General features: G+C 48.4%; 1 protein-coding gene across 3 annotated transcripts in view; it reads left to right on the top strand.

Moving 5' to 3' along the window:
- The window catches only part of LOC133234170 (myeloid-associated differentiation marker-like), a 117,250-nt gene that overhangs the window by 68,251 nt on the left and 24,403 nt on the right, over positions 1–24,596 (top strand). For 2 of the 3 annotated variants that reach the window (XM_061394402.1, XM_061394400.1), the window contains exon 2: positions 16,711–16,859. The gene's annotated coding sequence lies outside the window, so the exon portion shown is untranslated. The remainder of the gene's footprint in view (positions 1–16,710; positions 16,860–24,596) is intronic. The other variant, XM_061394401.1, reaches the window with a different exon arrangement.

The raw sequence follows: 24,596 nt of genomic DNA, 5'->3' as shown, positions 1-24,596 counted from the left end.
CTGCGATCACCGCCTTCCGTCGACTCCGTGGCGGATTTGGGTCCCCCGGAGGTCTAAGGGGAAGGTTCTCTCTGCTCTGGAGCTTTTCTCCCCGAGTGGGAAGGGAGGGCGAGGGGGCCGAGGCTGAAGTCTCCGCCGGGGCGCCCGCCGCCGCCGCCGCTGCGGAGCTGCCAAGACGCCGCGGCCGCAGGAATCCGCCGGGGAGCGGCGAGGAGACCTAGGCCGGGAGGGGCGCGGGGACTCGCCGTCCTGCCGCCGGCCCGCGGCACAAAGCCCGCCCTTGTTTGGCTGCCTCGGATGCGTGCCCTGGCCCCAGACCTCCCGGGGTCCCTCTCTGTCCGGACCACGCCGGGAAGGGGACGTGCCGCCTGCCGCAGACTCCTGCTGGGGATGGGGGCGGGGGTGGGGAGGTGGGGCTTGGTGGGGTGGACAGCCCTGCTCAGGATCCTGGGGCCCAGTCTCGGGCTCTGTTCTGCCAAGGAAGGCCAGGCCCAGACCCTGGTTGCTTGGCCCCCAGCTGATGGGTTACTCCAGCTGTGAGTCATGGACGTTCGCCACCTACCGAGGCAGTAAAGGTGCCCTTGTCACGGTCACCCTTGCAGTGGGCAGGATGGGGTGCTGTGTGGTAGAGGACTGAGGTGGATACAGGCGCCAGGCGCCTTCTCCTGTGCTGTTTTGACAGAGCATCACTCTGGGCAAGCCTTGGCCAGACTCATCCTCAGAGCTGGATCTGCCTCCCCTCCCCGCCCTCCTCCCCCCATACAGCCTTATCACCCACTGTCACCATCCCTCAGAGGGAGTGGCCCTTTTTTTCAAAACCTGGCAGATGGCAATGAGGTGCTCTCCAGCTGGAATCGCTTGACCTGGCAGTCCTTACATTTGCACCTCTCATGATGGGCAGCCGTCCCTCCATTCACTTCTCTACTTAGCATCCACTTATTGAGTGCCTGCTGTGTGCTAGGCACTATTCCAATGATGCAGGGAATACATCAGAGAACAGGGCAGACCTAGTCTTAACCCACAGGGTGCTGTGGCCTGACTCCAAAACCTGTTCCTTCACAGCTATTACGTTGACTTTGGCAGATCACTCCCGCTGGCCTTAGCTTTCCCTAGCTACAGATTCAACATAACGGGTCCACGGGACAGACCCACCAGTCCTGGGCAGCATTTTTGCTAAGGAGTCTCTAATGGGTGACTAGCAAAGAGCACGGTGCGGAGTTAAGGGAAAAAAAAAAAAAAGAAATTCCAGGGAAGTGAGAAGAAACATGTGTTAAAAATAGACACCACACTAGATCAGCGTTCAATCAAACCAGGACCTGCTGAGAAACAAGTGCAGACCTGCTATGTCTCGCTGAGTCCTGTTATCTTTACTTGGCAAATTCAAGCAAGATTTCATGGTTGTGTCCAGAGGGCTGAAGAAAAGAAAGCTACGATCCTCAATGACAAAGTGATCCCTTTGCTGTGTAGGCTGGGGGTGAGGCTGGGAGTTTGGGGGGAATGGGGTAGGCCTGATCTGAACACGTGGGCACTGGTAACAGGCTGATTTTAGACTCTCCATCTCCATCTCCTTCAGGGGCTCCCATGACCGACTTGAGTATAAAATTCTCAAAGGCCACAACTCGTGAACTCCAGTCTGGTTTTTTCTCAGTCCCATCTCATGTGATTTTTCTCACCTGTCCCCAGCTCTATCAAACAGGACAACGCGTTGCTGCCTGTGTGCCCCGCTGCCTTGGCACTTGATAACCATGGTAATGGACACTCGCTCAGCACTCACCACATGCTAGGTCCTGAGCTTCCCTTATCTCAATCCTACAAGGTAGGAAGTGTTATTACCTTGACAGATGAGAAAACTTACACCAGGAATAGTTCCTGACTCACCCAAGATCACCCAGTAAATGGGAATTTGAACCCAGTCCCTAGAACCGAGGGCTTCCCAGGTGGTTCTAGTGGTAGAGAACCCGCCTGCTAATACAGGAGATGTAAAAGACTTGGATTTGATCCCTGAGTTGGGAAGATCCCCTGGAGGAGGGCATGGCAACCCACTCCAGTATTCTTGCCTGGAGAATCCCATGGACAGAAGACTGTGGGCTACAGTCCATGGGGTTGCAAAGAGTAGAACATGACTGAAGCGATAGCATGCACGTACGCACGCATGCCCCAGAACCTAAACACTTGACAATTATCGAGATCTTTGGAATCACAGTGCTACGTCCTGTGTGGTCTCTAGCAAATTGATGCTATGAACATTCTGGAAGTTTGGGGTGAAGATACCAAAAGCAAGAGATGAGACCAACTGACCTGGATCTCTTGGGAGTCCCCAGATGGTCTCCTGTTTTAGATCGTTCTCTCTTTCCCCAGCTCACGTTCATCAGGTACCACACCTTCTCCACTAGCTGCCCTCCACCCCACCCGCTGACTTGATGGAGCACAAGTTCCTGGGCAATGACCAGCAGCATCTTCCCTTCCCCAGCATGCCAGTCTGCAGAGATGGAGCCACTGTCCTGGGGGATGGTGTGTTGTGATTGTCCTGTCTCTTTGAACTCCTCACCCTGGCCAGTCAGGGCTTTTGTTACATGTAAGATAACTGATTGTCCTGACTCCTTGCCATGCAGGAGGGAGACAGTGAAAGGGAGAGGCTGGTGGGTCAGGTGAGGTGCTGTGGCCATAGAAAGGAGCCTCCTAACTTCTGACAGAGTGTGTGTGCACTCACTTGCCAAGTCGTGTCTGACTCTTTGAGACCCTATGGGTTGTAGCCCGTCAGTCTCCTCTGTCCATGAGATTGTCCCGGTAAGAGTACTTGAGTGGGTTGCCATTTCTTCCTCCGGGGGATCTTCCGACCCAGAGATCGAACCTAAGTCTGTGCCTCCTGCACTGCAGGCAGATTCTTTTCCGCTGAGCCACCAGGAAGCCCAGCTTCTAATGGAGAACAGCACCCAAACCAGAGGAAAGGATAGAAATGTTGCAGTCTTCTATGCTCTTCCAAGTTTCCAGGAAGTCCCCCAAAGTGCCAAATTGGGAGTTCAAGAGAGCAGAGTAGATCATGGGCTGGTGGAAGGAAGGTCATTTGTTACAGGGCTCCCCAGGCTTTGCCCACTGCCCATTAGGCCCAAAGGTCAAGTGAGGCAGTTGAGAGAAAAAAAAAAAAATTCCTCACTGTGAAGTGTCTGAGGCCCTTTTGAGATGAGAGAATGGCCCCCTTTCAGCAGCCCTGCTTGGAGCCAGGACAGTATTCCCAGAGGGAGCAGACTGCTGAATGATCATCTGTCTGCCCAGATGGACCAAAGCCTGACCTGCCAGGGAGGAGACTCTTGATTCTGGTTTCTGTTTTCGAATTCAGGGGCTCTGGAGTACTGCAATAAATAAAAACCTATTTATTGAGCTCCTACTGTGTGCACAGCTTCGTGAAGGACACAAAGAAGCACTGATTTGAAAAACCACAGATCAGAATTTACTCATGCAAATGAGCTTGCTCCCTGATACTCACATACCCAGGGAGGCCACCACTATTTGAGGAACTACTCCCAGCCCCTTCTCCCAGTGATCTTGAATTTTCTCAGGGAAGATGGTGGATGTTTTAAAATCAAAAATAGCTAATGGTCATTTGGCATTCATTCACCCATTGCTTATGCATTGGAGAAGGAAATGGCAACCCACTCCAGTGTTCTTGCCTGGAATCCCAAGGATGGTGGAGCCTGGTGGGCTGCCATCTATGGGGTCGCACAGAGTCGGACACGACTGAAGCGACTTAACAGCAGCAGCAGCACCCATTGCTTACTATGAGCCAGTCATTGTTCTTGTTGCTTGGGGATGAGAAGTTCCTGAAAGTGTTCATGGCTTGCTAGGGGCCATCAGCAGGTTGACCAGCCTGGTGACCAACTGGTCATCCTTCCAAGAGGCCCCTTGACCCGCATGGTTTGGGAATGGTGCCAGCCCTCATGGAGCACAGCTCAGGCCTGGTGTATGATGGCAGGAAATGACAATGCCCAGGGGTTAAGCACAGTGACAGCAGCTTGGGGATGCTGAGGGAAGAGAGGAGGAAGCCCTAACCACACACTGGAGGGATGGAGCATCAGCCAGGGCTTTCCTGGAAAGGACAGCAATCACCAGTGTTTACTGAACACTCTTTATGTACTAGGCTTGAGGGTAAGTACTTTACATGGGTTAATTATCTTGTTTTATCATCACCGCCTTTCCAGAGAGATACAATGGGACTTCCCGAGGAGGAACCCTTCCAATCTTGGAAGAGCATGGCTTTGGGAGGCAGACAGACTTGGGGTGCATCCCAGATCTCTCTCTTTTTGCTGAGGGACCAACCTTTAGGCACTAACCTCTGGGCATTGGTTTCCTTATCTGTAAAATGGAGCCATTGAGACCAATTTGGCAGTGCTATTATGAATACTTGAAAAAGAATAATTTATGTAAAGCATTTAGCAGAGTAGCCACTTGATGAATATCAATCCTCCTTTCTCTTCTTAAAGAGATTATTCAGAAGGGCAACATTCACACTGATAGACTTGGGAGACTAAAGTTGCCATGATGCTAGCCGTCATATGTGTGCTTAGTTGGTCATTTGAGTCCGACTCTTTGTGACCCCATGGACTGTAGCCCACCAGGCTTCTCTGTCCATGGGATTTCCCAGGCAAGAATGCTGGAGTGGGTTGCCATCTGCTTCTCCAGGGGATCTTCCCAACCCAAGAATCGTGGACTCTCCTGTGTCTTCTGCATTGCAGGCAGATTCTTTACCTGCTGAACCAATGGAGGTGGGCCTAAATAAAAATGCAAAAAACAACTGGCTAGATCAGAAGTTGGCACAAGAACCCAAGGAACTGACTTTCAGTCCTGGAGAAAGGACTGGAAGGGAGGGGAAAATGGCCATTATTTTAATTTTTGCTGATGTACCTGAGTATGTTTATTCCCTGGCTCCCATAGAATCACTTTGCTGTCTCTCTGGCAATATTAATAGTGATACTACACATTGATTGGGCTACCCAGGTGACACAGTGGTAGAAAATCTGTCTGCTGATGCAGGAGACACAAGAGACGTGAGTTTGATCCCTTGGTCAGGAAGATCCCCGGAAATAGGAAGTGGAAACCCACTCTGTCATTCTTGCCTGGGAAATTCCATGGACAGAGAAGCCTGGTGGGCTACAGTCCATGGGGTGGCAAGAGAGTCAGACACAACTTAGCAACTAAAACAACACAATCAGTTATAGTATTAGTTTTCATATTTTGGGGACACAAAGGGAGGCAGCTGAGAATACTAAATTCCCCCAAGTCCTAGAAGTGGAATCTCAGGGCTTTTTCTCTTCTTCCAGGTGCGGGAAGGCCTCACAGCTTGAGTGAGTCAACAAGAGTCAGACTCAGAAGGACTGACTCAGGGTCCTGCCCCTCCCCTCTCATGACTGGCCTCCCTCATGCTTCATTCTGGGTGGGGTCTGGAATGCTCTGCTCACCCAGAGTCCAAATGCCACGTCCTGCCGAGCTCAGGAGGAATTTCACAGCCTCTGTACAAGCCCAGCCAGGCAGAACGTGACCCCTGGCCTCTCCCTTAGGCTGTTTAACCCTTGACTGATGGCTCCCCAAACTCTTGAGGGGTGGAGCCATCCCCACACTCCGTGGCTCCCTTTCTCACGTGCTCCTGGGCATTTATACACCTGGTTTGGGTTGTTTTTTGCCCTAGGAAGGGAGTTATTATTGTGTACTTGCTAAGTCGTGTCTGACTCTTTCTGACTCCACAAACTGCAGCGTGCCAGGCTCTTCTATCCATGGGATTCTCCAGGCAAGAATACTGGAGTGAGTTGCCATTTCCTTCTTCAGGGGATCTTCCTGATCCAGAGATTGAACCCATGTCTCCTGCATTGGCAGGTGGATTCTTCATCACTGAGCCGCCAGGGAAGCCCCTGGGAAGGGAGAAAGTGAAAGTGAAAGTGAAGTCGCTTAGTCATGCCCGACTCTATGCGACCCCATAGACGGCAGCCCACCAGGTTCCCCCGTCCCTGGGATTCTCCAGGCAAGAACACTGGAGTGGGTTGCCATTTCCTTCTCCAGTGCAAAGTGAAAAGTGAAAGTGAAGTCACTGAGTCGTGTCCGACCCTCAGTGAGTCCATGGACTGTAGCCCACTAGGCTCCTCTGTCCATGGGATTTTCCAGGCAGGAGTATTGGAGTGGGGTGCCATTGCCTTCTCCGCTGGGAAGGGAGAGAAGTAGTCTAAAATCCTGAGGACAGTTGGGGAAGCACCGCTGGCTTTTTTATCTTGCCCTCTTCCTTCCCCAAAGAGCAAACACCATCAGGACACAACATAAAGTCAGATGACAAATGACACCCTAGGGGGCAATATTTACAGTCTCTATCACAAATAAAGTAATGGCATATAAAGAGCTCTTTGAGAAGAAAAAGAGCAAAAACCCAACAGAAAAATGGGTAAATGACACGATTGACATGAGCAGATAGTTATAGGAAAAAGAAAGGCAAATGGCTCTTTAACATGTGAAACTGTGTTCAGTGTTGTAAGCAATCAGAGAAATGCATATTAAAACTTCATTGAACTATCGTTTCTCACTTATGAAATTAACAATTCAATCTGAGGCTGGGCTGGCTGGTGCGCTGCTGTGAGAGTACAAAACAGAGGGGAAGTTGGCAGCCTAATCAAGTGGCATAGGTATTGGATTGGTCAAAAAGTTCATTTGAGTTTTTTGTACTATCTTACGGAAAAACCCAAATGAATTTTTTGGCCAATCCAATAGTTATCCAAATGACCCGACACTGTCATTCCAGGAATCTACCCTGCAGACAGGACTGAACAAATAAGTACATGGTTACTCACTGTGGCATTATTTGTCAAAGTGAAAGATAGGAAGAACCCGAACACCCATCAAAAGGGGGCTGGTTGAATAAACTCTGGTATGTGCAAGTAGTGAATACCAGGCAGGTCTAAAAAAGAACGAGGAAAAATCCCTGTGAATACATGTATATTGACTTCTAGGATATATTGTTAAGTGAAGAAAGCAGGAGGCTGAACAGAATATATAATATTACCTTCTGTGTAAGAAGGGACTTCCCTGGTGGCTCAGACTGTAAAGCATCTGTGTACAATGCAGGAGATCCGGGTTCAATCCCTGGGTCGGGAAGACCTCCTGGAGAAGGAAATGGGAACCCATTCCAGTATTCTTGCCTGGGAAATCTCATGGACGGAGGAACCTGGTAGGCTACAGTCGACAGGGTCACAAAGAGTCGGACACGACTTCACTTTCACTTCACTTTCTGTGTAAGAAAGAAATGAAAATAATAATTGGACATTGTTTGCAAAACAGAAACTAGAGAAAATAATTACATATTCAGTGGGGATGGGCTGCTGATGAAGAGGGTGGAAAAGATAAGGATGATAGCAAGCCTTTTTCTGAGTATGTCACCTCATGTAGTTTTAACTTTAAACATATTTGGCTGTGCCAGGTCTTAGTTGTGGCACACGGGCCCTTCAGTCTTTGTGTGGCATGCAGGATCTTCAGCTGTGGGATGTGAACTATTAGTTGTGGCATCTAGTTCTCTGACCAGGGATCACATCTGCGCCCCCTACACTGAGAGCAACTGACAGTTAAAACATTCGGTTTTAACTTTTTGAATGGTTTATGTATATGAAAGCAAAATTACTAGTAAATAAAAGGAAAAACTACCCTCTAAAGCTGAACAGAAACAGATGAACCTAACTCCATGCTAAATTTATAATATTACTTCATGGAGAAAGTAATTATTTCAAACAACTTTTATTTTATTTATTTATTTTTTCAAACAACTTTTAAATATAATATTCTGACTAGAGTACAATATGTTTTAAGGAGTAAAACAACTGGAAAAAAGTCAGAATTTCACTTAGTAGGCTTATTGTTGGAAGTAATAATAGCATTATAATTTTGAAACTTTCATTTTTATGAAATAAAGCAAAAAATAAAATATACCAATTTTATTAAGAACCAAGGTTTTTAACATAAGAGAAAAAAAGATATAAATATATAAAAAATAAAAGAAATTAGAAAAAAACTTGCACTAAATATGCATTAAAAATTATAATATAGATGCTTGTTCTTTAACAATTTATTTTCTATCTCTGTCCTTAAAGCACTTAAAGCAGTGACACCCCACTAGTGCCCAGATCTTGGTTCCTAAACATTATGGTGCCTTGGAGCTCACCTGAGGCCAGCTCTGGAGCAGGAAAAGTATGAAATGAGTCTGGAATATCATCTGTGTCATAAAGCAAGGTGGCACTCAAAGATGAATGGAAGTTATGCCAAAAGAATATAGGAGCCAACTGAAGGGCCTTCTTCTGAACAAATGTGGCCCGATTTGAGCCAAATCACAAAAATAATTATGGTCATTAATTGTGACACTAAGACTTAAAAAGAGTCCTGAGCTTCCCTGGTGGTCCAGTGGAAGTTCAGGGAACTTAGATCCCCACACTGCGTGGCCAAAAAAGCAAAACACTACCAATGTGATGTCACTGAACTCCAAGTTGAAAATAAACAGGTCTCACAGACCCATGTGAGCTGGCTGCAGCATACTCGGGCCATCCAGCCGGACAAAGGGTTGGAGCAGACAGGATGCATCCTGATTTCTCAGGAGGTAAGGTAGGGCTGGTGGTTGGAACATTTGTTTTTGTTGTTCAGTCACTCAGTCATGTCTGACTCTTTGTGACCCCATGAACTGCAGCACAACAGGCTTCCCTGTCCTTCACTGTCTCCCAGAGTTTGCTCAAAATCATGTTCATTGAGTCGATGACGCCATCCAACCATCTTGTCTTCTGTCTCCACCTTCTCCTGCCCTCAATCTTTCCCAGCACGATAGTATTTTCCAGTGAGTCGGCTCTTTGAGTTAGGTGGCCAAAGTGTTAGAGCTTCAGCTTCAACATCAGTCCTTCCAATAAATATTCAGAGTTGGAACCTGGACCTCAGGAAAGAAGGCACGTATCAGCTAGGCCCGTCCACTGCTGGAAACCAGCACTCTTCACTGTGCTCCCCGTGGGTTCCACTGTCTCCAAGCTGGATGCCCCCACCTCCAGACAGCTGCTCACCATCCGCAGACTGTCCATAGCACACCATCTTTCCCAATAGTCCATCTTTGCTCAAGGCTCCTGGGCTCTCCACTTTACCACCCAGAGTCTGAGCTTGTCTGCCTAGGCATTCTCTCCTTGCTCCATTTCATTTCTCACACCAGTCCAGTGTTCATCCTCCCCTCACTGCCACACAAATACAACCTATATATTCTACTCCTGCAAATTCTCACTAACATTTTCCTGGCTTGCAATGTCCTACTCTATCCTGTCTAAATTCTACAAGTCTATAAATTCTGGTTCCAGACTGACACATTCCAGGAATCCCTCCCTGACTGCTCTAGCTCACAGTTGACTTCCTTCTTTATTCTCACCTTCACTGCAATGATTGCTTCCATTTATTATCACCTCCACCACTACTTCCAGTGCCTTCATCATGCCCACCATCCTAGTTCCTTATGTTTACTGGCACCACTATTCATCACTACCACCATCACCATCGCCTCTACCTTTATCTTCATCTCCTGTATCACCTATACCGTCACTGGTTCTCTACTTCCACACCACTTTCACGCTTCCACCACCAATGCGTTATTACCTTCACTATCACTTCCTCCAGCACAATTATCATCACCTCCAATTTTACTTCCATGGAGTCCACTTCCTTCATCACCTCCATGCTGCTCCATGATCTTCGCTACGACTTCCACCATCGCTGCCTTCATCATCGTCACTCCCATCTTCTCCACCATTACTTCCATGGCTTATTCTCACTCATCAACTCCGCCGTTATGACCACTGTTATTTATCTCTTTGACCTCTATTCTTAGCACCTGCTCCTCATTATTATCAGGTTTTTCTTAATTGTCTCCATGTCCCTACCTTTGACACTGAACATAGAAATCTCCTATATGGCCCTTGCCCATAAATGATATCTGTATAAAAATGAGCCTCATTCTGTTGAGACGAAGGAGACCTGTATAAAGAAAGTCAAGTCAGATTTTGCTCAGTCCGATGGACAAGGACATTCCCAGCCCTTCTTGGGCACTAGAGCTTGGCACATATGTGAGTAGTGGGGGAAAAGAGCATATGTTCAGTTCAGAGGGTGGCGCCACACGCTCAGTAGCTCCCGCTCTGAGTCCCTCTGCCCTGTCATTATCAGAACCAGGGTTCCCTGGGCTTGAGGTCAGGGATGCAGGGAGCAGGAGCGGCGCCAAGCCTGCCGGGATGAGTGGTCAGTCCAGCCCAACCCTTGGTCTGCCCTGTCTGCAGGCTTGCTGGGAAAGCATGCTGGTGCTCCAAGACTCCAACCTCAGGTGGTTAGGCATAAGTGCCAAACATCCCTAGCTTCCCTTAATTATCACTGTGACTCTCCCACCCCTGAAATTATCAAAACCCTCCTTGAACCAATTCTTGCTTGCCTCCCTACCATCTCTAGGGTGGATTAATTCCAGATGTTTGCAGCTTCCTGGGCAAAGTACTGCTTCCTGTTCTTTTTTTTTTTTCTTTCCCCCAAAGCATCCCTTCCCAAGCTTCTTGGGGATACTCCCTGCTTCTACCATTTTGAAATGCTGAACCTTCTCCATATTTTTCATGGCATGAACACTTTCTCTATTCTTCTCGAAGCTCCTGAGAATGAACCAGACACATATGTAAATCTATTTGCAGTCTAGGTTCCTGGATGCTCTGATAGGCTTAATCGATCTTTCCCCTTGTGTAATCATGCCTTTATCACTGGAGAATGGGAGTATGTTGACCCTGGCTCCGTATCACGAAACTCATACTGTCAGGTACCCATCCAGTATTTGTGTATGTGCCTTCAGGGTAAATTCAGAAGAGAAGCAGGTCATAAAATTCTCTTTCAGATTTGGCCTCTCTCACCATCCTGCTTCCCTCCCTTAGCCCCCTGCCATCTGCTGAACAATCACAGCTCTGTGCCTTTGCACTTGAGGCTTCTCCTCTTGGAAAGCTCTTCCTTCTCTTCCTCCTCTGGCTCAAGACCCAGTTCAGGCTCTGGTCCCCAGAAGGCTTCCTTGATACTCCAGGGAGAGCCAGATGCCTTCCACTGGGCTCCCCAAGCCCCCTGCTGTCTCTCAATTAGAGCGTTCATCACACTCCACTGTAACTGTCAGGTTAGGTACCCCCATCAGGGTGCATTATCTTCCCTCTAAACTGAGATCTTCACAGGGGGATGGGGCATGGCTCCATCTCTGACTTGAAATAGTTCATACTATTGGTTTGAGATCTCTCCTGTAAGAAGTTCCTTGAATTATGTTTGTGACCTATGAACCTTATTAAGTTAGCTCATAAAAGAGAGGCTTGAGGACGAGAGAATTCATCCTTCTACAGAAGAGGGCTTGCCATTTAGAAGAAACAGGAGGAACGCAGTTGGTGCTTGGATGGATCAGGACACAGTGCAGACATCAGGATAGAGTGAGGTTCAGGACCGGCTGCCTGTCTCGGGTAGGGGACTTCTGGGTTCCCGTGCTTCCTCAGACTCACTTCCCATTTTTGAAAGCATACTTTTTGCTCTGCAATGATCTACAATTTCACTAGCCCAGTCAGCATGCATGTGTGCTAAGTTGCTCTGTCATGTCTGACTCTTTGCGACCCTATGGACTATAGCCCACCATGCTCCTCTGTCCATGGGCTTTCCCAGGCAAGAATCCTGGAATGGGTTGCCATTTCCTCCTCCAGGGGATCTTCCCAACCCAGGGATCGAATCTGCATCTCTTGCATCTCCCGGATTGGCAGGCGGGTTCTTTACCACCAGCGCAACCTGGGAAGCCCCAACCCAGCCAGACAGGTTCATTATTTAACAGCTATTTTGAAGCCCTAGCTCACATCTTTCCTGGACTTCCAATATGACATTTTAAATAGTCTGTGGCTTCCTGTGGACTATTTACTTTTAAAGCAGAAAACTGTTCTATTTATTTCTAATTTTCCCTAACAATATTTTCCAATAGTTCCTCTTACTAAAAATGACGGATTTTTTTTTTTTTGGGTTCTCCCCCTATCACCAAGAGGTAGAGTTTAATCAAGTGTGTGTGTTGAGGTGAGAGGTTTACCCAAATATTTCCTGTGTGAGAGCTGGGTGACTTAGGACCAAGCCCCGTGTGTGTCCTTTTCCTGTGGTTCCAAAGCTATATAGTGCCTACCCCAGGAAATGCTTGCAAATCTCCTTGTCAAACATCTCTTCCGTTCTGTGTTTGGATGAGGTTATTTCTGCATTCAGAAAAGATGTCAGGTTGGGTGTGCACCATCACTGTGGGTAGATGGGTGTTCCTGGCCCAGGGATTTCCAGGGTCCCCACCCTGGCAGCATGTGTGGGAGGAGAGGAGCTGACCAGTGTAGATGGGCTTTGAGGTGGCTGAAGGTCCAGCTCTTGAGAAGCAGAATCAGCTTCACTGTGGGCTTGGGACCAGTGAACTTTATCTCAGTGTTCAAGAATCTCACTGGGTGGTGGGTGCCTACTCATGACACGTAAAAGGGAGACATTTCCCCTCAAAAGATTTCACTCTCCGTGGTCTCTCTGGCAGAGCTTTTCCTATCCTTTTCAACAGGGTACAAAAATTCCGTCTAAGCAAGGGCCAAGGTCAGGGCTTTCCTGGTGGCTCAGTGGTAAAGAATCCACCCACCAATGCAAGAGACGAGGGTTCAATCCCTGGGTTGGGGAGGTCCCCTGGAGAAGGAAATGGCAACCCACTCCAGTGTTCTTGCCTGGAGAATCCCATGGACAGAGGAGCCTGGCTGGCTACAGTCCATGGGGTCTCAAAGAGTCAGACACAACTTAACAACTAAGCAACAATGTCAGGGCACAGGTTGAGAGACTGTTGCTCTCAAGCTCATATACAGCTTGACAGGGTTCCCTTAGCTAGCTCGGATCAGGCCCGCCCCCTCCCCCCCCAAACCCCGCTTCCAGGTTCATCATCTAAGCAGAGTTCTTTTGGTACCACGAGCTTTTATCCCCTTTTGTCATCAGTCTCTTCTCTGAACAAAGCAGTGCAGTGCAGTCTTCCACGTATTCCTTTCTGGTGCTGTGTCCTTTCAAACCTAAGGCTACGGACTTCCTTGCTGGTCCAGTGGTTAAGAATCGTCTCCCAATGCAGAAGACATGGGTTCCATCCCTGATTGGGGAACTAAGATCCCACATGCAGTGGGGCAACTAGAAAGCCTTTGAGCTGCAAAGGCTTTGGGCTCTGGAGCCCATGCCCTGCAACTTCAGAAGCATGCATGCTTCAGCGAGAAGCCACAACACAGACCCAGCAGAACCAAAACAAAACAAAAAACCCTAAGACTAAAGTCATTTAGAAGACATTTGTATTTTATACTTTAATGTATGCTGGGTATTGTGAATAAATCTGCTGTAGACTTTTTTTTTTCATGTCTTTTTGGTGAACATTTGTGCTCCTCTCTGTTGGTGGGATCACTGAGTCATAGAGTGCTATTCACCTTTAGTAGATTCTACCAAATGATTTTCCAAAGCAGCTAAACTGACTTACTCTCCCACTAGCACTGTCTGAGTGTTACGCCTCTCCGCACCCTCCCCAACACTGCGGATTGTCCATTTTTTAAATTTTAGTCTTCCTGGTGGGTATGTAGCAATGTCTCATTGGGTTATTGTTTACATTTCCCTGACAAGTAATGATGTTGGGTATTTTTTTCTCAAAATAACCATTTTGGACATCTTTTTAAAAAGTTTCTGTTCAAATATTTTCCCTATTTTTTAACTGAGTTGTTTCTCTCCTTATCATTGACTTGTGGAGTTTTAAAAGTAGACATTCTAAATAGGACTACTTTGTCAGTATATGTATTGCAAACGTCTCTCAGTCTTTGGCTTATCTATTTGCTTTCTTTTTTAAAAGATTTTTTTTTTTTGATGTGGACCATTTTTTAACGTCTTTACTGAATTTGTTACAATATTGCTTCTGTTTTAGTTTTTTGGCCATGAGGCATGATAATTCCCAGACCAAGGATCAAACCCGCACCCCCTGCCCTGGAAGGTGAAGTCTTAACCACTAGGCCACCAGGGAAGTTCCCTCTATTTGCTTTCTTAATAGTGTCTTTTGATGAACAGGTTATTAATTTTAATGAGTCCCAGAATGTGGGAACTCCTAGAGTCCTAAGTCATTAGTCTAGAAACAGTCTTAGGACTCATTTGGCTGCGCCATCTCATTTCATAGAAGAACCAATTAGTGCTGACAAGGAAGAGGACTGTAAAAATTAAACTTGGATTAAACTCTTTACTCCTAAAAGCTAAAGGAGTTCTGGGCTTCCCAGGTGGTGCAGTGGTAAAGAATCTGCCTGCCAGTGCAGGAGATGCTAGAGACGCAGCTTGGATCTTTGGGTCGGGACGATCCCCTCAAGTAGAAAGTGGCACCCCTCTCCAGTATTCTTGCCTGGAAAATTCCATGGGCAGAGGAGCCTGGCTGGCTACAGTCCATGGAGCTGCAGAGTTGGACATGACTAAGCATACACACACACACATACACACACATACATACACACAAAGGAGTTCTATGATCATCATTATTATTTTTGTCAACAAGGCCACCAAGATTTTACAGACTTACTACATGGCAGGTACTATCTAATTAATTACCACATAGGTGTATTTTGAGAGTCCCTGGTTAATTCATCTACCCAGCTGACCTTTCACCTGGTCTCTCTCATGCCTGTCATGCCTTCAGCAAGAAGCAAGCATATCCTGAAGTTGATGGTTGACAGAACATGCTCTCCTGCTCTAAGACACAACCTCTGGGCTGAGTAGAGAAAACTCTGGTGGGAAAGTTTTGCTGCTCATGTATTTATGGAATGAATGTATTTAATTCAAATCTATATTCTTCTGTGTTGTTGTTTAGTTGCTAAGTTGTGTCCATCTCTTTGCAACCCCATGGACTGTAGGCCACCAGGCTCCTCTGTCCATGGGATTTCCCAGGCAAGAATACTGGAGTGGGTTACCATGTCCTTCTCCAGGGGATCTTCCTGACCCAGGGATGGAACCCATGTCTTCTGTATTGGCAGGCAGATTATTTTTTTTTTTTTATTTTATTTTATTTTTAAACTTTACAAATTGTATTAGTTTTGCCAAATATCAAAATTCTTTACGGCTGAGCCACAAAGGAAGCCCTGTATTCCTCTAGGAAGGATGAAAATACAAACTTTAAAAAAAATACAAAAAAAAAAAAAAGCTAAGCCTTACCTAATTAATCTTCCCAACAAGCTTGTGAGGAGGAGGCCAGTGTTAGCATGTGGGACAGATGAAGAGTGCAGAGCTTGATGGGCCCAGGTCACACAGCTTTATCTGCCTGACTCAGGGCTGCCCAAGTCTTCATAACTGGCCACTCTGTGCCCCTCCAGTGCTTCCATTTCTCAAACATGTGATTTCTGTAGGCTTCAGTGCTCACATGGTCTTTGAGTAGACCTGGCCCTCTGTTCCAGGAAGGCATGGGTCCACACAGCATCTTCAGGGTCTGCTCCAGGCTGCTGTGGTCCTGAGGCTACAACCATATAGGAGCTACCTCCAGATGTGCAGATGTGAAAGGTCCTCCCCAGAGCCCGTTCCCTTGTGTTCTCTCCCACTTTCTTTACCTCTGTCGGGGTCTCTGTCCTGTGTGTGGTGTTGGGCCAGTCCCCTTATGGATCCCAGCCATGAAGGGTGATGTGAGGCTGCGTTTTGTATGGACCCATGGAAGTCTTATGAGCAAGTGTGAAAACTGACTCACCTTCACACCAACCCGCAGTTCCCCGAAACCTGGGGCCCCAGGACTCATGTCCCAGATTTTCTCAATCTTTCCCTATGGTGTGGAGACTTTATAAGTAGAAGTGACATACTGAGAAGAAACTCTAAAATGACTTGAGATTCTTTTTCTGCCCTGCAGACCATGAGATCACATTTGTACTAGTGTATGATCCTGCACACATAGGTCGATGGGGCCAGAGCCATGGGGCTCCAGGATTGGGGCTGCCTTTGACCACAGAGGATGATCTGTGTGGTGGGATTTAACAAGGGATGTGGGGCTGGGAATTCACTTTCTTCTTGACTCCCTTGGCCCATCCCCTGGTATCTCCTTCTCTGGTGGGGAGAGGTCACTGCTCTGTGTTGGGGACAGACTTCTGTTGGGAGTCCTTCCTCCTGCCTGCATCTGGACTGCGCCTCCAGGAGGTATAATCCCAGGGGATCCCAGGCCAAGTGCAAGGGAGTATTATTCCCACAGAATGAGGAAGAGCTGGCGGGACAGCCCAGAAACAGGGACTTTGACCACCCTGCTCCCTGAAACCCTAGGCCAGAGGCAACTTTCAGCAGCTTCCTAACTACCTGGCTTTCCTTGGGGAGGGGAAGAGGGAAAAAAAAGGAGAGAAAAAAGAATGAGGAGGAAAAAATAAAGAGAAGGCTCCTCTTTCCCTGTCTCAGCGGTGTGCCCATGTTGTCTTCAGGGCCCTCCCTTGAGGAAAACGTAGGGCTGGAGACCAGCAGATACCTCATCCCTAAAGAAGCGCTTGTGATTTTTCAGGGGCTGCTTCCAGACAGGGCCCCAGAAGGGGTCTGTTTTTAAATATAATCGTGGAGCTGACTTGAAATATTTGTAAAGTGCATTGGTGTTAAGAGTTAGGTCCTGTGCAGTCATAAATATAGGACACTGATTTATGTACTTGTTTGTCTCTTCAGCAAAGAAATGTCCCCTGCCGTGCTGGACCAGCACGTACTCTCAAGTCCAAGGCACTGGGGAGGACTTCCAGCAGAGGTAGGCAAAAATGGATGACATTCAGGGAGTGGAAATTGATGAGCTGGAAGAGGAGGGAAGAGCCGGGAGACAGGTAAGGAGACAAGACTCTTGTAGACCCAGTGGAGGGACCCCTGTTTTGTATAACAGTTCTTCATTTGCATATGGTCTGTGGCAGCAGTTAGATAGTTGGCTTGGCTTCCTAAGAGCAAGAATGCTGTGATGTGCCTTATGGAGAAAATACACATACTAGATAAGCTTGGTTCAGGCATGAGTCATGGTGCTGTTGACTGTGAATTCGATGCTGAGGAACCAACTATATTATTAAATAAGATGCCCTTAAATAGAAACACACATAAAACAGAGCTATGAATTGATGGTTGATGAAAATGTGACCAGAGACTGGCAGGAGCCTAACCCTATATTCCCCCAGAGGAGCAACGTTTCAGCGTTTGCTAATTTAGTGTTTGCAGTGACTTATAGAACATTACCGCGACTAAGGAGAATTTTCTGCAGATCAAATGGCAAGAAATAGACAACGTCTATTAGAATTGACCAAGAGAAGAGAGGGGAGCATGGGATGAAGCAGAGGCAGGACGGACAGCGGGAAGTGTCAAGTGGACGGGATTCTTGGGGCTGAACGAGGGGCCAGCAGCTGTGAGGCTGTGAGGAGGACAGCTGGGCCATCAGCACTGTCAGTCAGAGGTCACGGCAAGGAGGAGGGACCCACATAGAGAAATGACTGAGCCCTGCAGGGATGCAGTGGGAGATGGGTCTCAGCTGGCATGAGGGTGGGGCAGGGTGCAGGTATACTTGGAAGGGAATTCTTTGACCAAGAGAGCACCCCAAGGTGAGTGGGGGTTGGGCCTTGAAGATGAGGAGTCATCCCTCCCTCCATGGCATGGGAGATGGAGTGGACAGGACTTTCTGATCAGCAACGGGCTTCCTGAACTTCAGGCACAGGCTACATGCCTCCAGAACAAGCCCAGAACTGTCCTTGGAGCAGGGGAGTCTGTCCTGGGCACCAAGCCCGCCCTGTGGGCCAGCTGGCTAGAGACAAAGTCTGGGGCAGCGGGGCCTTAGCAGCCCAGGAAGAGGAGGCAGAATGTCAGGCTAAGACTGGGGACTTCAGGAGAGTGTCTGCCCTCTGCCCTGTGCTCCTAGGAGGGGCTGTGGACTGGGAACGATAAAGATCCCTCCATTCAGAAACCATCCACCCCAGGAAGACAGGCTGTGGTCAGAACTAACTTAGTCCTTATAATTGATCTGAAAGTCACCCACTCACACCTCATTATGTCACCCAGGCACACCTCATTATGTCAATGTTCTGTTTGCACACAAATAACCTTTTATTGACATTAAAAAAAAACAAAACTATTAAGTCATAGGTTTTCAAACTGGAAAGTGCCTCCAGAAGTCCAGTTTCTTACTGGGAGCAAGTAAAATATTATTGTGCCCATGTGACAGTTTAGGAATAGGGCACAAAGGCTCTTATAGATAATACAGAGCAGATGGAGACTAGAATGGGGCTTCCGAGGTGGCGCTAGTGGTAAAGAACCCACCTGCCAATGCAAGAGAGTCAAGAGATGCAGGTTCGATCCCTGGGTCGGGAAGATCCCCTGGAAGAGGGCGTGGCAACCCACTCCAGTATTCTTGCCTGGAGAATCCCATGGACAGAGGAGCCCAGCAGGTTACAGTCCATAGGGTTGCACAGAGTTGGGCACGACTGAAGTGACTTAGCATGCACGCATGGGGACTTGAATGCAGGTCCCGTCTCCCTAGCTTGACTCCCCGTCATGTGGTTTTGGGACTTGACTTTCTCCATTTGATCCCTGTTTTCCTCCAACACATCTCAGTGTAAGGGAGCCGTGTGCCTGCTGTGATGTGCACTCGCCTTTCTCTTCCTGCCCCTGATAACTTCAGCCCATCTGTCCCCCTTCCTGGCTCTCTGGTCCCAGGCCCTGACTCTGCCAGTCCCCTGCTCATCAGTTCGCTCTGTAGCCCTAGAGAAAAGTGTCTGTGAGGGTGAAGACACGGGTGGGCTGCCTTGCACAGCAGGGTTCTGTGGCTCCTTAAAAAACAAGGTTTGCTCTGTGTGCTGTGCTGTGGAGGCCAGCTGCTGGGGGAGAGCAAAGGAAAGAAAATCTGTTTCAGAAAGCCCAGGTGAAGGCAGCCAAGACAAATACACCCAGCCAAGGGAGTAGGAGGGCTGGAAGATTCCAGATGCAGAGCCTTCGCTACACCACCAGGACTTGACCAAGGAGCTGGGCAGAGGAGGGAGGGAGAAGAAGATGTCAGGCAGGCTGTCTACCTGCTGCCCCCGGAGCCCAAGCAGGAGACGTTTTCCTGGGGACTGGCCCTTCGTGGGTGGAGGAACTGAGCAGGGTTCAACCAACAACGCAAGCCCCACAATGGGAAGCAGGGGAAGGGGTGTGTGGACCACGCCCGGCGTCGTCCCAGGCGCTGACCAGCTAGGCCTTCTGCTTCCTGTCTCACTCATCCCGCCCCCCACCTGCCTCCCTCTATGTCACATGGCTCTCCTGTCAACAATGGCTGAGCAAGAGGGGCCGAGGGGCCAAGAGGATGTGTGGGTCCTTCCTTTAAGGCTGTTCTGGGAACCAAAGCTGGGCCTCATGGAAATGTACGCTCTGAAAGGACAGCCCCTGGTCTCCCAGCACGAGACGTTTACCCAGGGCGGGCCCCGGTGAGTCAGGGGGCCACGCGTCCCCAGAGAGTCACGCTGGCGGCTTGCAGGCCTGAACAGTAGGGCATTCTGCTGCCGCCTGGCTCCTCACCCTCTCTTACTAGTTCAGGGAAAGGGAAAGGCGAGCTGAACCAGCAGCAGACAACGTGGGCCCAAGGGGGAGGACCACACTGGCTGGAGCCAGTCCGAGGACCTGGCTGGGCAGATGGCCCTGGGGCTGGGCCACCAGGCAGAGGTGCTGGGATCTGCAAACGGTGCCCTGTCCCTGGAACCAGACACGTTCCAAGACACGTGTTGGCCTGATGTCAGACACATGGCTCAGAGGGGGCAGGGCAGTGGGACAGAGGCCTCTGTGACCAGCCTCACCATATGCCTGAGGCCTCCTGGCTAAGACCCAAGGGTCTTTTCTGAAATTTTGAAAAGCTGGTCTCTAGAAGAGAGTGATGCTACTCTCTAGGGTCCCCCAAGGGGACTGGAAGGATGGATCAAAGAACCTGGTTGTTACTCGGTTGTTCAGTCCCTAAGTCAGGTCCGACTCTTTGCTACTCCATGGACTGTAGCCTGCCAGGCTCCTCTGTCCATGGGATTCTCCAGACAGGAATACTGGAGTGGGTTGCCATTTCCTTCTCCAGCGGATCTTCCTGACCTGCGTCTCCTGCATTGGCAGGAGGGTTCTTTACTGCTGATCAACCAGAGAGGCCCCAAACCTGGAGATACCCTCAAAATAAGGAAGAACTTGTCAGTAACTGTAAAATCTCTCTGAGGACAGATGAGGTTTGGGATTAGCAGATGAAAACTAGTACATGTAGGATGGATAAACAACAAGGCCCTCTTGAATAGCATGGGGAACTACATTCAGTGTCCTGTGATAAACCATAATGGAAAAGAATATGAAAAGGCATGTTTATATATAACTGAATCACTTTGCTGTACAGCAGAAATTAACACAGTCAATCAACTATACTTCAATAAAATAAATTAAGCAACAACAAAAAAGAGATAATGAATTATCTTTCATTAAATGTGTTCAAACAAAAAGTATGGCAACCACTTTGGCAGGATGTCTGGAGGGGAAAGGTCCATCTAGTCAAAGCTATGGTTTTTCCAGTGGTCATGTATGGATGTGAGAGTTGGACAATGAAGAAAGTTGAGCGCCGAAGAATTGATGCTTTTGAACTGTGGTGTTGGAGAAGACTCTTGAGAGTCCCTTGGACTGCAAGGAGATCCAACCAGTCCATTCTAAAGGAGATCAGTCCTGGATGTTCATTGGAAGGACTGATGCTAAAGCTGAAACTCCAATACTTTGGCCACCTCATGCGAAGAGTTGACACATTGGAAAAACCCCTGATGCTGGGAGGGATTGAGGGCAGGAGGAGAAGGGGACGACAGAGGACGAGATGGCTGGATGGCATCACTGACTCGATGGACGTGAGTCTCAGTGAACTCCGGGAGTTGGTGATGGACAGGGAGGCCTGGTGTGCTGCGATTCATGGGATTGTGAAGAGTCGGACACGACTGAGCAACTGAACTGAACTGAACTGGAGGGGAATCATGAACTGATTAGTGGTTGCAGGAGATTCTCTCAAGGACATGTCCTATCCCCAAAGTCCTTAGGTCCTAGGAATTGAGTCAGTGACATGCATGTTGGCAAGTGTTTTAATCTAACCAAACCTCAGCTTCTCCATCTGAAAAACAGTGTGTCTGGGTTGCATCATGATGAGGATCAAATGAGGTGTGACACCCCAAGGCTATAGTGACATGTAAGGTGTCACTAACATAGGTTCTCAGTAAATATGGGTGGCTATTAAATGCTCAAAGTCAGTAGCTGACACCAATGGCATTACCCCTATACCACTGAAGTCTCGAGTGTCCAGTCTTGCCTCACTGTTCGCTAAATCAACAGTCAGACTGGAACACACACACACACACACACGCACACTCATCTCCTCCCATTCTGAAGAATCTTTCAGTTTAGACAAAGAGCAGACCTGCTCTCTCCATCCGGGTAACTTTTACCTTTTTTAAGTGTGAACTCAAAAATCATCTCTTTTAAGTTCTTATGACCTACTTGCCCTGCTTAGACTAGACTTTGGCTGAGCTAGCATCCTTATAGGTCTTCTCTAATGGTCTGATTTTTTGCTTGTCTTTCCCATCAGGCTGAGCTCCTGGGGGGCAGGGATGGTGTTTAGTGTATCCTCAGGGTAAAAGAGTTTAATGCTAAAGACTGCGTGCTTTGATATTGAACACATCTGGGTGAGAGTCCTGGTCTTGACTAACGGCAGGAACTTGGTCTCCTTGCCAGTAATTTGAATCTTGGTTTTCTTATCTGTAAATGGGAATAAAGTGAGGGTAAAACACTCAGAGCCCTGGAGAGGATTAAAGAAAGAAGGGATGTGGGAGTTTGGAAGAGAACCAGGTGCACAGGAGGGCTTCCCTGATGTCTCAGCAGTAAAGAATTCACCTGCCAACGCAGGAGACTTGGGTTCTGTGTGTCGAAGATCCCCTGGGGAAGGAAATGGTAACCCACTCCAGTATTCTTGCCTGGGAAATCCCGTGGGCAAAGGAGCCTGGCAGGCTACAGTTCATGGGGTCGCAAAAGAGTCAGACATGACTTAGCGACTGAGCACAGGTACACAGTAAACATCTAAGAGACTTAGCTATTGTGATTGCGATTGTGGCTCATGTGCCCAACACCCAGCAGTAGCTTAGAGTGTGGGTGACTGAACGGACGGAGAAGAGGCTGAACAAATAGACATTCGCCTGTCCTCTGGCTGGCTGGGCTGAACTCATCGTGACCTTCTGTGGTGGGCCCCAGGTACTCTGATGACTCCCTGCAGTGGAAAGTGTACTGTGTTAGGGGTCAAAGAGCAAGGCGAACCCCTTAAGGGCAGGGAACTGGGGTACCAAGGGGCCAAGACTTTATTGGGGTCCCACCAGCGCTGCTCTGGAACACCGCACAGGAGGCCCAGGAGGGCGGTCCTTGTTGGGGAGCCCTGGCAGGTCTCGGGCACAGCCTGGGTTCCATCCGCTCTTGTGCAATCCTCACTCCCAGGGTGACTGTTGCTTCTGGAGTTTGTTTAAGGAAAGTGGCGGAGGGAGCATGAGCTTTGGAGCCGCTCGGCAGCCACTGTGGCTGCGCAAGCAGACACACAACAAAGCAGCCCATTGAAGGCCAGAACCACCGAGTCCCATAAACAGCCTTCAGAAGGGACACCTTGTCCCACATTTACAGAAATGCACCCCGGGCTCTATTTAAAGACCTACACACTGGAGTAAGCACGAGTCGGTTTATTTCTGATTGTCCACATGGCCCCCTGGGATTCTCTCTGAAGAATGACTGCACACCTCTATTGACCCTACCCATCCCCAGCCATTTCAGCCTCTCTGAGTCTTTTCACTAAAATGAACAAACAATCTAGCCCATTCATCTAAAAAATTTTTTCTTCCTGAAACATAGTTTAGCCAGATCCCTCTTAGAGGGCTGAGCTTGCACCAAATATAGATGTTTAATAATTAAGTTATTTTGATGTTACTGAGTAGCAGAGACCAGGTGTTTTTTTTTGGCCGGGGTGGGGGGGGGGCAGGGTGGTGGGGAGGGGCCTGGAGGAGGCACAGGGTGTAAAATATAGGTCAATTGCAAACTCGGATCCCATGATGATTGTTCTCTGGGCAGAAAGAACTTTAAAAATGCAAGCAAAAGACAAATGAGACCTGGGCCCAGACTACCCTGTTCTCTCCAGCCAGTCACGGGGAAAGAGCTGAGGATGGGAAGGGCACTGCCAGGTGTCAAGCTCTGAGCTTGGAGTGTGTGTGTTTCACATTCACCCTAGGTGTTACTACAGGGAGGGACGGGGGAGCTCTTGGGGTCAGGCAGATGAGGTTGAAATCCTGGCTCCACCAGGGAAGCTTCTTGCCTATCTGTGCCTCACTTTCCTCACTTGTAAAAGAGGATAACAAAAGAACCAACTCACAAGGTTGTGGCAAAGATGACATGAAGTGATATTTACAGAGCAGTTAGAATAATAGTGCCTGGGTCATGCTAAATACCACTGACTTAAAAAATCGTCACAACCTAAACGTTGAGAGTTAGGTTTTATTCGATGGGAGACAGCATCTCAAGTGATCCTGAGAAAACTGCTCCAAGCAGGCGAGAGGAGGAGCCAGGTTGTATAAGAAGTCTTACAACAAAGGGCAGGTGGCCTGAACATCAAAAGGTTATTGTTAATTAAACAAAAGCAGATATCCCAAATTAAGGAATTCAGTGCCTTTTTTACGCATGGAGAGATATAAGAGTCTGGGCTGACTGAAATCATTAGTTTCATATGCATCTCAGCTATGGGGCCAGCTATCATATGCCTCAGTTCCTCAGGGTTCACTGTAGGTAGTGGCTGTAGCCTGATGGCTGTCAGATCACAGGTATTCTCCTTCCTGAGTGCCCTTAGGGCTCAGGAAATCACATTTGGAGGGCTGGAGTTGCTGATGGCTGTGACATCCTTGTTTATTGACATGGCAAGAAATACTCCATTTCTCAATACTCAATCATTATTATCCTCACATTAGAGATGAAGAGGGCTTCCCAGGTGGCACTAGTAGTAAAGAACCCCCCTGCCAATGCAGGAAACCCAAGAGATGCAGGTTCAATCCCTGGGTCAGGAAGATCCCCTGAATATCAGGGCAACCCACTGCAGAGTTCTTGCCTAGAGAATCCCATGGACAGAGGAGGTTGGTGGGCTACAGTCCATAGGGTCGCAAAGAGTCGGACGTGACTGAAGTGACTTAGCATGCACAGAGACAAGGAATTAAGTCTTGCAGAGACCATACGAGTTGCTCAAGGTCATACAGCTAGCTAGTGGTGGAAACGGGTCTCAGGCCCTAATCAGCTTCATCCAGAACTGGTGGACTTGCCCCCACCCTTCACCGCCGAGCAAAGGAAGGGGATTCCAGCTAAGTCTTGAGCTGAAGAGGCTGAGGGACCCCTTGCCTACCCTTTCCCATGCCCACAACCTACGGGGACCCAGAGAAAGAAGGTTGAGTCCAGGAATCTAGGACATTTAAATACTGACATTTAGCCAGTGCTTCCTACTGCTTCTATTCAACACAAATACAGCTTTCGCCATGTGACAGCTC

Source organism: Bos javanicus, chromosome 21, assembly GCF_032452875.1.
Source record: "Bos javanicus breed banteng chromosome 21, ARS-OSU_banteng_1.0, whole genome shotgun sequence".
NCBI classification, from domain to species: Eukaryota; Metazoa; Chordata; class Mammalia; order Artiodactyla; family Bovidae; genus Bos; species Bos javanicus.
Note: the sequence above shows the minus strand (reverse complement) of the source record. Positions and strands in the feature narration are given on the sequence as shown.